The 13,544-nt window shown below is 41.4% G+C and overlaps 1 protein-coding gene across 2 annotated transcripts in view; it reads right to left on the minus strand.

Moving 5' to 3' along the window:
• PCSK5 (proprotein convertase subtilisin/kexin type 5) overlaps positions 1–13,544 on the minus strand; it is a 259,149-nt gene that overhangs the window by 89,750 nt on the left and 155,855 nt on the right. The window lies entirely within an intron of this gene.

The raw sequence follows: 13,544 nt of genomic DNA on the forward strand, positions 1-13,544 counted from the left end.
AAACTGACCGCAAGTGCAAAATGCCCCAGGACCTTGCACATAACTACTTATGTGCTCTACATTATCACTGCTGTGAATTGGTACTGGGCTCAGTTGTTCATAGGAGTCATTGAGCATGTGAGAGGGGGTATAGGGCTGCTTTATAAGAAGTTCTTTGACTTTCAGAGACAGAATAGGAATTGGAGGTTGGTGTAATGTAAGCTGGTGACTAAGGAGCAGACTGTTGCTCTTGTTGAGCTGAAGGCTTGAAAACTCTGATTGCCTTGTGATCAAGCTGTCCATGGGCAGAAGTGTCCTTGAATCCTCTCTTCTCATGCAGCAATGCAAACTGATCCATTCCTATTTCTGCAAAACCACAGGCATACACAGAGCTTTACGGATGCAGGACAAGTCTCACAGAAAAACTTGCCTCCTGCAACACAAAGTAAATATTGAGTTTTAGCTGATCTCTTTATTTGTCTTATCATTAAAGAAAAGAACATTTCTTGGGGCTAAAGTCCATTTATTTATCCCTGGAGCAATTCCTCTATTAGCACACCACGAAACCAAGGCCTGCTCAGCTGGTGGATAGACTTCCTCAGCTTTTTCATAATCCCTTTGTTTTTGTCTGAAACTGCTATTGAAAATTCAATAACTTTCTCATTTATATAAGAGTATGTAAAGCTACTCCCAAATCTAAAGGCAGCATGTATATCCCACTTGACTTGACTAAGAGAAATATGAATGGCTGGTGTTGATAAATCATAACACAGAATCATGCAGACTCCAGGAAAACTGGGCCCAGACACTGAAAACACAGCATTTCCAGTGCCTCAGTGCAGCTAAACTTGATTTGTGAGGCTGCAGTTTCATTGCCTGTCATCAAAATGTCTCATCAGTAGCTTAGACGCTAAACCTCCCTTGCTATTTTACTCATCTGACAAAAAACATTGCAGAATATTTTCTCCTACTATATTTTTGGCTTTTCATTTTCTATACTGTGAAAGCAGTGTTGGAAATATAAATATTTTGTATACACCTATTGAATACTAAATCAGAAGGAGAGAAATGGTAATAACTTCAGTTTGTCAAATGAGGAATATCCAGCTTTCCTAAACTAGATTCATCTGTCTGATACATAAATTATTATGACTTGTTCACTTATGCTACTTTAGGATCTTGATCTAGTCTCATCCAAAATGAGATCGACAAAATAGGAATCTAAAATGCCTCTTATATTGTGGTTTTCTTAAATGTCGCTCAGCAAGACTAGAAGTTGTGAGACTCTTGAGTTACTCTCATCCCATAAATATTTCAAACAGACCTACACCAATATTTCTTTCACATTTGACATTTTATTTGCAAATATAAACCTCTAATTCTATATTACTTTTAAGTTTCTGTCATTTGCTTAGTATATCAAAATGCTTCAACCAGGAAAGAAAATTGTCTAAAGAAAATTAAGGGACAAAAAAGGAGAAATGTTATGATGACACAGAGCTTAAACTATTTCAATTTTGTTTTGTCATGTCCTAACCAAGAGAACATTGATCTTCAATGAGAATTCATCTTGTTTCAGCCATATTCCCATTTCGAGTCAACCTATGACCAGTAATCTGTGATAACTGGATGTGATTTCTGAAACATATAACTGCTTTACAAGCCAATAATACAAGCGCGCAAGAACATTCTTTTTTATTCTTGCTTGTAAAACCAACTCGCTCATGCTTTTTAGATTAAGCACATTATTTGTATTTTTATATTTTACACAGAACCAACCCCTCAATTTTTCTACTTAAAGACAAAGCAAACAGCAAACTCAGTCCTCTCTCCCCACAGAATCCCCTTAAATCCAAGTATTTTTAAAGACGCAGCAGGGATGGTAGAAGTTTGAGTTCTTACTCTTACCATCACACCAGAGAAGGATCTGAAGGACAGAAAGTCGACCAAGAGATTTGTCTTAAAAGTGGCAGTTACAAAGATACACCATCAGAAACTGAAGGGCCTCTATATAACAGAATTATAGAAGCACAGAATGGTTTGGGTTGGAAGGAACCTTTAAACATCTAGTCTGACCTCCCTGCTATGGGCAGGGGCACCTTACTAGATCAGGTTACTCAAAGCCCTGTCCAACCTGACCTTGAACACTTTCAGTGATGGGGCATCCACAGTTGCTCTGGGCAACCTGTTCCAGTGTCTCACCGCCCTCACCATAAAAAATTCATTCATTTTGTTCAATCCAAATCTACCCTCTTTCCATTTAAAACTATTGCCCCTTGTCTTGTTGCTACAGGCCTTGGTAAAATGTCTCTCTTCACCCTTCTTCTAAGCCCCCTTCACATATTGAAATGCTGCAATAAGGTCTTGCCGGAGCCTTCTCTTCTCCAGGCTGAACAATCCCTATTCTCTCAGCCTGTCTTCACAGGAGAGTTGATCCAGCCCTCCAACCATTTTTGTGGTCAGAAAGGCGCTAACAAAATACTTAAAAAATTGCTTTTATTGAACTTCCAGTTGTGTTTATGTAATTTCTGATTTTTGTATTAGTACAAATAATTCTTCAATAGTACACTAACTGTTGATTTACCTGATAATAGATTTGACAAAAAAAATCAGCCCTCTAGGTTTTACATTTTTTCTGTCTGCCAAAAAGCTCCTATTCATTGATAAAATAAAATATAGATTGCCCAGGAACACTAGCGGGACAGCTAGAAGAAGCTAAACCTCCAGTAGCCAGTGTACCTTTGTGAATAGTTTCTGTATGCAACTCTGACATCGCATCACCTGCTATGAGACTTTGCAGCCACTTAAAATATAGCCCTAAAACACACCATCTTAAAACATTATGGAATTAAATCCAAGATCACATTTGCATTCACATCCTGCTAGTATTTATCTACTTCAGGAATTTAAAACACATGCGGTTATTAAGCATAGACATTGGTTGGCAAAAAGGACTAAGCGAAATATACTTTTGGGCTATCAGAGTCAGACTCTACTAGTAGCAACAGCAAGTACCACCCAAATACTTCCCCCTCTCACGAGTGTTGGCAACCTCCAGGCAGAGGTCATCAGTCTTGACGTTCAGCCACTCCATGGTCCACGGTCAGCAGGGAACACTCATGTGTACCCAGCATGGCCATGCCAACTTCTCCCCTGCCCACAGCAAGACCTGAATCAGTTCCTGATTTATTTCTCAGAGCTTGTTTTGGTATGAGTAAACTGGGTTAATGCAGTCTTTAGAGCATAAGGTACCTACTGTGCACTGCATATGGGGACATCTTCCCAGAGTCAGAGAAAATACCAGTAAGCCTTGCTGAAAACCTCAGCAGAGTGACCAGGAAGACTGTTTTACTTCTCTGGCTCTGAAGGAGCAGAGTTGTGATACAACCAGAAAACCTGACTACTGCTGGCTGGTGATTGCTAAGAAAGACAAGCTGCTGCTTCTCTACAGCAGCATTTGGCTGTAAATCATAAAGCCTTTACTGAAGACATTCATTTAGATTTCTTGAAATGAGCCAGCTTACGTGAATGGAATAAATCTGAGGATTATGTTCATTTAGAATGAAGAAAAAAGTTTTCCGAAATAAAGTTGGCTAAGGAGCATCTACAGTAATAGAAGCTATAATTTTTTAACTAGTGATAGTCTTTTTATATTGGATTTTTTTTTCCAAAAGGCACAAAGATCCATTGAAAAACACGGCAGCAAGTTTTGTTTAAACAAAAAAAGCCATTTTGTGACTGCACCATGGAAAACCTTTTACAAAAATGTACTCATTTCCTCTATTAGGAGCAAATTTACCCTCAGAGGTACATTTAGGATTCCTCGATAACTCAAAAGCAGACAAATGTCATTATACCCTATAAAACAATAAAAACACCTTCTGGTGAGAGCCTCTATGCTAGGCTTCATCTCAGTACAGATGATGACAGATGAGTCAAAGGCACTGTAAATGAAATGCTGACAGATCGTTAGCAGGAGACACAAAGCGTTTCTGTGCTGTCAGGTGTATCAGACACACGGTGCAGAACATCCTTCTTGTTCTGTCTTGCACAGTGGCTGTGTCTATTCAGAAGTGTCGGTGCTTCAGAGGGATATTTACCCTCAAACTAATTCCTGAATGACCATAGGGCTGCAGCAGATTTCATCTGGATATACTGAAGATATACACAAGATATACATGAAGGATATACATAAATATGCAGAAAGTCATTACAAAGTGTTTTGCAAATCTTTTAATAATAATGACGGTGATTTTCAGAACTATAACTATACCAACCTCATCCCAAAGCAGAGAAATTAATAATTAACTAAGCAGACTTCACACTATCCCCACAGACCTATGTAGTAGATTCTGATCAGCAACCCGAACCAAAATGAAGTTAAACAATAAGCCAAGTCTATGGAGATAGCTGGATCGGTAACGCTGGTAATAGACCTTGTGGATGAATTTCTGCATCCCTTGACTTATAAGTGACCCCCCTCAAGAGCTGATGTTTCTGGAGGGAAAAAGTGATACAGTTAAAAACAACTTCAGGCATCTAACTGATCTGAGTTGTCCTATGTAGGCCCTTATCTTTCCCTATTATTACTAGATGTTCTACATCCTGACAGGCTGCTCTAAGTGCTTAAAATACTATATAGTAGATGGTGTGGTCTGCTTCCTAACCAGCCTGAATCCTAGTTCCACTAAAAAGGACACACTGATAATAAAACAACTGCCAGTTTTGTAGTTACTGAAATGCACTATAGCAATACAACAGCAATGAAGAGCATTGGTGCTCTCAAAGGCAGGAGCTTGTTGTTTTTTAAAAAAGACAGAACTACCCCATGCACAGCATGTTCACCATTGCCATGGATGTATACAAGTATGGCTAGATATTTGCCTAGAACATTCTCACAGGTGTACTGCTTCGATAATTAGTATAAAAAGAAGTCATGTAAATGCATATAATTTTTAAGGACTTTTCTTTTAAAATGCAGTCTTCGTTGTCTATAATTAAAGCATTCTGCTTTGGAGAATTGTATCAGTTCATCATTCCCTGTTTAAGTTTGTTGATCCTGGTTCTTCTTTCTTAATCCTGCAAAATGGAAATCTACATTTCACATTGAGTGGCAGACTCTTAGGTTATGAGTCCATAGGGGAAGACTTCTATCCCTCTCCTTCCTCCCTGCCCCCCAATCCTTTGCAGAGTTCTGCTAAAGGTCTGAGCTGGGCTTGTTAGAAGAAAATAATGTCAAAGGTTATCATTCCCATGGTTTGCATCCTGTTAGTGCTGTCTGTCGACTTGGCAATGTTTGGAATACTAGGAGTTGCAGAGCATAGTAATTACGCCTAGCTTTATACCTAGGACAGATGAAAATCGAGTCTGTCAGTTGTTAAGCAAAGGCACTTTCTTTTAAAATCCTTCGTCTGTTATGCTGATCATGGTTTGGTGACAATTCTGACTGTTATTACAATAGAAATTTGAAGCCTAATTGTGCCTTTTGCCTGCTGTTACTCCTGCTGTAGAGCCATTTAATTTACATTTTAAAACACGTGTAACTTTGACTCACAATGTGAGCCCAGGAAAGCAACCAACTGTAATATAAAATGTCAATCTACTTTTCTTTATGTACCCCAGCACAGGCCTGAAGTTTCTCCTTAGACTCCATTTTACATTCACAGCTCCATTCCTTGCTTTTCAGAGACAGCAGAAAATAGAGTGCTGCAGAGCCGATGAGTAATGAGAAGCTTTGATTACGAAGAGTTTGAGGCTGGGAGAAGTAATGACACCTCCCTGGCTTCTCTGAGAGATTCCCTCTCCTCCTTTGTACATCTCCGTCTCCGGAACTACACAGATATATTCCTGATCTTACATGTCTTTCAACTGGAAGAAACAATGCGTGGATCTCAATTTGTGTTAGGGGGGAAAAAAATAAAATCCAATAATCATGATCCAGGCCATAGAATTCATATTTTCCAGCTACCTTCAACAAATCCCAAAGAGATTTTTTGAGGTCTCGCTCAAGGCTAGCACAGTTCAGATACCTGGCAATTTGTTGGGTTTATCATATGTACTGAAAAATTCCTAATGCGATTTTAATATTACATTTAAGAAAACTTTATTTATAGCTGTGAGCTGAATTGTTGCACGTGGGAAGGAAACGAGCCATCTAGAAAGGTTGCAGTGACCATACAATAAAAAGAAAATCACTTTAAACTTGCTGCTAAAAAATTCATGGTTTTACTTCACTTTTCCTCAACTATCTTAATTTCCAAATCCCACCTCTGGTATTTTCTCTAACTACAGTAATGCTTTCTGTATGAAGCAACGATAAAAGTCATGGTATTGACCCTGTGATTCCTGTGATATTTAAATAGGTTCTAATAAACGTAAGAGATTTAAATATTAAATCTCTTAGGTTTGAGATTCCTGAGGACATAGACCTTTTCCTATCATACATGTTCTGTCAGTGCTGGGGGAGACACTTCAGCTCTCTGTTAGATTAGCTATCAATTGTAGCTAGTTTGCCTCTCTCCTTTCATGGTGCTAAACTAAATGCTGCTCTGACTTTAAACAACTTCCAACTAGATTAATCTAACCAGTTCAGCTAGTATAAGACTAATGCCTACCTATGTGAGTGAGTGCCAACATCTCTCTCAGACTTTACATCCACCAATCTGTTGAAGACTTGGTCATGTATATATGGCTAGACTGCATTTTCCAAAAATACACTTGCTTTTTCCAGAACTTTTGCTATCAGCTGCCTACTTAGAATCATACAATCATTTAGGTTGGAAAAGACCTAAGATCATCGAGTTGAACCATAAACCTAACACTGCCAAGTTCACCACTAAACTATGTCCCTAAGCACCACATATACACGTCTTTTAAATGCCTCCAAGGATGGTCACTCAACCACGTCCCTGGGCATCCTGTTCCAGTGCTTGATAACCCTTTCTGTGAAGAAATTTTTCCTAATATGCCATCTAAGCCTCCCCTGACGCAACTTGAGGCCGTTTCCTCTCATCCTATTACATGTTACCTGGGAAAAGAGACCAACGCTCACCTCACTACAACCGCCTTTCAGGTAGTTGTAGAGAGTGATAAGGTCTCCCCTGAACCTCCTTTTCTCCAGACTGAACAACCCGAGTTCCCTCAACTGCTCCTCATAAGACTTGTGCTCTAGACCCTTCACCAGCTTCGTTGCCCTCTTTGGACTCGCTCCAGCACCTCAACGTCTTTCCTGTAGTAAGAGGCCCAAAACTGAACACAGTATTCAAGGTGCGGCCTCACCAGTGCCGAGTACAGGGGGATGATCACTTCCCTAGTCCTGCTGGCCACGCTATTTTTGATACAAGCCAGGATGCTATTGGCCTTCTTGGCCACCTGGGCACACTGCTGGCTCATATTCAGCTGGCTGTTGACTAATACCCCCAGGTCCTTTTCTGCTGGGCAGCTTTCCAGCCACTCTTCCCCAAGCCTGTAGCATTGCATGTGGTTGTTGTAACCCAAGTGCAAGACCTGACACTTGGCCTTGTTGAATTTCATACAATTGGCCTCGGCCCATCGATCCAGTGTGTCCAGATCCCTCTTCAGAGCCTTCCTACCCTCAAGCAGATCAACACTGCCACCCAACTTGGCGTCGTCTGCAAATTTACTGAGGGTGCACTCGATCCCCTCATCCATATCATTGATAAAGATGTTAAAGAGAACTGGTCCCAGTACTGAGCCCTGGTGTACTTGTGACCAGCCACCAATTGGATTTAATTCCATTCACCAGAAGTCTTTGGGCTCAGACATCCAGCCAGTTTTTTACCCAGCAAAGCGTACGCCCGTCCAAGCCATGAGCAGTCAGTTTCTCCAGGAGAATGCTGTGGGAAACAGTATCAAAGGCTTTACTGAAGTCCAGGTAAACAGCATCCACAGCCTTTCCCTCATCCAGTAAGAAGGCCATCTTGTCATAGAAGGATATGAGGTTAGTCAAGCAGGACCTGCCTTTCATAAACCCATGCTGACTGGGCCTGATCGCCTGGTTGTCCTGTACGTGCTGCGTGATGGCACTCAAGATGATCTGATCCATAACCTTCCCCAGCACTGAGGTCAGACTGACAGGCCTGTAGTTCCCCGGATCCTCCTTCTGGCCCTTCTCATAGATGGGTATCACATTTGCTAACTTCCAGTCACCTGGGACCTCCCCGGTTATCCAGGACTGCGGACAAATGATGGAAAGTGGCTTGGTGAGCACTTCTGCCAGCTCCCTCAGTACCCTTGGGTGGATCCTGTCCAGCCCCATAGACTTGTGTGTGTCTAAGTGGCGTACCAGGTCGCTAACTATTTCCCCTTGCATTATGGGAGCTTTGTTCTGCGTCCCGTCCCTGTCTTCCAGCTCAGGGCGCTGGGTATCTGTAGAACAACTGGTCTTACTATTAAAGACTGAGGCAAAGAAGGTACTAAGTACACCAGTCTTTTCCCCAGCCTTTGTCACTGTGTTTCCTCCTACATCCAATAAAGGATGGAGATTCTCCGTAGCCCTCCTTTTGTTGTTAATGTATTTATAGAAACATTTTTTAATGTCTTTTACAGCAGTAGCCAAGTTAAGTTCTAGTTGGGCTTCGGCCCTTCTAATTTTCTTCCTGCATAACCTCACAACATCCTTGTAGTCCTCCTGAGTGGCCTGCTCCTTCTTCCAAAGGTCATAAACTCTCTTTTTTTCTCTTGAGTTCTAGCCAAAGTTCTCTGTTCATCCAGGCCGGTCTTCCTCCCTGCCAGCTTGTCTTTCGGCACATGGGGATGGCCTGCTCCTGTGCGTCTAAGATTTCCTTCTTGAACAGTGTCCAGCCTCCCTGGACTCCTTTGCCCTTCATGACTGCCTCCCACAGGACTCTGTCAACCAGGCCCCTAAGCAGGCCAAAGTCTGCCCTCCAGCAGTCCAAGGTAGCAGTTCTGCTGACCCCCTTCCTTACTTCTACAAGAATCAAAAACTGTCATTTCATGATTCCTATGCCCAAGACGGCCTCCAACCATCACATCACCCACAAGTCCTTCTCTGTTCACAAACAGCATGTCCAGCAGGGCACCTTCCCTAGTTGCCTCACTCACCAGCTGTGTCAGGGAGTTATCTTCCCCACACTCCAGGAACCTCCTAGACTGTTTCCTCTTTGCTGCATTGTATTTTCAGCAGATATCTGGCAAGTTGAAGTCCCCCAAAAGAATAAGGGCTAGCAATCATGAGACTTCTCCCAGCTGCTTATAGAATATCTCATCTGTCTCTTCATCCTGATTGGGTTGTCTATAGCAGACTCCCACCATGATATCTGCCTTGTTGGCCATTCCCCTGATTCTTACTCATAAACACTTGACCTTTTCATCACCATCAGTTAAGCTCTAGAGAGTCAAACACTTCCTAACATACAGGGCTACCCCACCACCTCTACTTCCTTGCCTCTCCCTTCTGAAGAGTTTATAGCTATCCATTGCAGCACTCCAGTTGTGTGAGTCATCTGACCATGTTTCCGTGATTGCAACTATATCATAGTTTTCCAGGTGCACAATGGCTTCCAGCTCCTCCTGTTTGTTGACCATGCTGCATGCATTGGTGTAGACGCACTTCAGGTGGGTTATTGATCCCTAATTCCTACGTGACTGTTCTCAGGTGCCTCCGTAGTTCCTAACACATCAACAACCCTTGCATCTTTGCTGTCATGTGGATCTCCATCCCCTGCCTCCACTGAGATGGCTAGGGTGCTGCGTGCATTAGTACAGTGACATTGCAAATGTGCTCTAGTGTACTCAGCACATTGTGGAGCAGACCAGAGGACCTCACTAGCACACTGTCCCTCAAACACTGGCATGCTGCCCCCAGACTTATTTCTAGTGAGCCTGGTTTTATCCCTTTCCCCCTTCAAATCCAGTTTAAAGCTCTTTCAATTAGCCCTGCTAATTCCTGCGCAAAGATCCTTTTCCCCTTTTGAGACAGGTGTATCCCATCCATCGCCAGCAGGCCTGGTGTCCTGTAGACTGACCCATGACCAAAAACCCCCAAATTTTGCCAGTGACACCAGTCTCGGAGCCAGGTATTGATCTGCTGGGTCCTCCTGTTTCTTCCCTCATCATTCCCTGCAACTGGAAGGATAGAGGAGAACACTACTTGTGCTGCTGATCCCTCAACCAGTTGTCCCAAGGCCCTGAAGTCTCTTTTGATTGCCCTTAGACTTCTTATTGCAACTTCATTGATGCCTACATGAAAAACTTAGTAAGGTTCTGGCTCACGTGGCTCACATTTGGAAATGGTACGTTATATGCTTGTTTCTTGATAAACGTAATTCCTACAACATTAAAATTGTGTAGCTTAATGTCTGGTAAATAGGATTCCAGATGTTAAATTCTTCTGATGGTGTCATGATTACACCAGTGGTTTAGAAAGTGACACTAGTGAGCTGGAGCCTTTTTCAAGGACTTATGCATTTGGACACAAAATCTGGCTTAAGGGGATTCCCTGGGTGGTACAGAGCTGCAGAAATAGCTCTGTTTCATGGCTTGGCAATGAAGCCATGGGCCTGCTGAGAAGAGCAGGTGGGCAGACAACATGGCACTAGGGGTATTCCTAGTGAGAAAACACTGCCTCGACCAACACAGCCCTGGGAGAGTGAGAGAAACAAGTCACATGTGAGACAGCTTGCATTTGCCCATGTTTGTCAACAAATTGAACAAGAAACTTTCCACCAGCTTTCTAAGTTACTACCTGAAAATATCAGCTTAATCTTTCAAACACAAAAAAATCATTAGTCTAGCTTGCATAGGATATGGTCTTCCTCATTCCTACAAAAACCAATGCAACTTCATGTGTGTGATGTCAGATTGCGAACTACCCAAAACCAGGATATTAAACCAGCCAAACTCAAAGCTCGTGTTTCACTTGCTCCATGGACTGTGTGTACGTGCATTAGGGGTGGGTAGGAGTTGATATTGGCTGCTAACGGCGTGTGAAAATACCAGCTAGCATCTGTAAGACTGGAAGGCCTTTTGATAGATGAACAGCTTTGATCGGTTGACATATCCATTAACAAGTGCTTGCTATTTTTCAAAAGTCTTATACCAGCTTTTAACAATCATTTAAAAAATACAATTTTAAAGTTATTGAAAATATGGAGCAGGGTGTTTATGAATAGTTTATTTATCTTCTCTGAAATGTACGTACCGTTTTGAAGATTTTCTTGCTAGTCTCTGAATTTGTGCCTGGTTACTGTTCACCCTACAGCAATTTAAATCTGGCCAATCTAGGTCTCCTATCTAAGAACGTAGATAGGCTCATCTCTTTCTCACTCCCAGACTGATAATATTCTGCTCACAACAAGAATAATCACCAGTTTTAGTAAATACTGTAATTAAGCAATTATATTAAAAGGCCATAAAACATTAAGTGATCAGTTGTCTCCAGTGGAAGGAACAGATACTTTGGCTAACCTAAAGGCATGCAATGTAACTCTGGCAAATGAGAGGACTCTCAGTTTCTGTAGGGAGAATTCCTCCACTGGGCCTAGGAATGGCCTGAAAATGAAATAAAGTGGCTAGAGTTTTGATTTCCTTTTATCTTTCAGTAGCATTTTATTTCACTGTACTGAAGTCTTACCGTCTACAGTTTAGAGCTAAGAGTAGTGAAGGACGTTCTCTAAAAATCTCCCTGCAAATTAAAAGTATTCCTTCACTGCAAATGGTCTGTTTCCCCAGAGACAGTATTTGACAGTATTTGGAGCTTCACTTCTAGATAGAGAATTGTTCAGATGATTTGATCATTGTTCTTAAAACTGCAGTGTTTCATTCTGTATCTTTCAACCGAGAGACAAGCCAGCATTAACGCAGCGTTGCCTTTTTATGAATGCAGTTGCATGCTCTGTTGTTGACCAAACAACTGACAGAACACGGAGCCTTTGCATACCAGTCTGCCATAGCAAAAACAGATCAACAGTTTTGTTATCTTCACAAAACCAGATGTTCTCTAGTATTTTTCCACATAATCAGTTAATTAACCGCCTTAATTATAAAAAAACCCTCTGATTTTGAAGCAAAATGGAGCATAACATCTATCTAGTGACAAATTGTATGTACAACTGACTAACCAGAGAATATCCCAAAATGAGTATTCAAGTCTTTCTTTTTGAGACTACCTGGTAATAAGTTCCTGAGGAAAGATACATGCTGGCTGGCAAAACAATAATAAAAAAATTACCAGGAAAAAATTCTTGCCTATTCCTCAGTTAATTCTATTGACATGCATTTAACGAATGCTGTTTACTTGCCAGAAAATTAAACAAATAACAGGCACAACTTTTGCAAATCACTAGCTGGCTCAAGTGTTTTTCATGAATTAATCTTTCTTTTGATGAATGTAAGACAGAAAGAAAAGGAGATCTTGCAACCAGCAATGGCATCTGTGAGCTCCTTCTGTGTGTTCCACAATAGCAAAACACTGCCAGGAAGTATAGCGAGGGACAGGGCTGCCACGCAGCCCAGCAAAACAGCCCTCTGAAAAGGCATGCTGACCCACTTTCAACTACCAGCTCTTGCTGACCCTTTGTTGAGTGAGAGGTTTTTCCAAGTTTTTGTTGTTTTCACCCTTTCAGTTCTCATTTCTAAAGGAGCAGGCTTGTCTCTCTTCTTCCTCATTTTCTTCTTTCTTCCCCAGTATGCATGGAAGAAAGGCAGATTGTTTTTTCGTGACTATCTTTGCTTTAGTTAATAAAAATCTACCCCTTCCCTTGTTAAGAACATGCTGTGGAAGAAATATGGATCTTACCATCAACAAAATTATGATACAATTCCTTAAGGAACTCAGCCTGATCTGAGTAATTCATCTATGAAAAGTCATACTTTAATTGTTACTCTTGGCAATAGTGAAGGATAATAGTGTAATATTATACTAAATATTGCCACGTGCAATAGTAAAAAAACTGTTTCAGTTTTGCCAGCAGCGGTGTGCAAACCCCCTTTTGAATTCAGGTTTGGATATTGTGATTTAATCTAAATCTTTTGCTTCTATTTCTTCCAAAACCAACAGAGGTTTAGAGAGCTGCATTTTTATTGGAACCATTTGCTCAGCTTAAGTTGCCAAAATAATTTAGTTAAAACTAGTGCTTTTATTTGGGTTAAGGTTGATTCCTGAGCTCCACAGAGGTCGAGGCACTTAGTTTGTCTTCCTCTTCTTCATTTCCACTACGGAGTCTACAGCAGAGCTCTGCCAGCTCAAGTTGTATCTTTCTGAATCCTAATCCCCCAGTTAAGCTTATCTATATTTGCGACTTTGCACAAGTGGAAGAGAAACCTTTTTCCAGCCCTTTTCCTCACTATTTATCTGCTACAATGCATAGAAAAATGTGTGGCTTCAAGGACTCAGAATAGGTAGGCTCCAGTGGTGCAACAGGGCAAGTCCTGCTGCCAGTGCTGCTACTGCTGGTGTGTTAATGTGACCTTTCCCTTGACAATGAGTGACAGCTGCTGTGAAATGCCTCACTGGATGTTTGCCTCTCTTGGGCAACAAGTGGAAAAACATAAAAATATAGGATTTTGGAGGTGAGTTACGGAAA

This window comes from Nyctibius grandis, chromosome Z (assembly GCF_013368605.1).
Source record: "Nyctibius grandis isolate bNycGra1 chromosome Z, bNycGra1.pri, whole genome shotgun sequence".
NCBI lineage: Eukaryota > Metazoa > Chordata > Aves > Nyctibiiformes > Nyctibiidae > Nyctibius > Nyctibius grandis.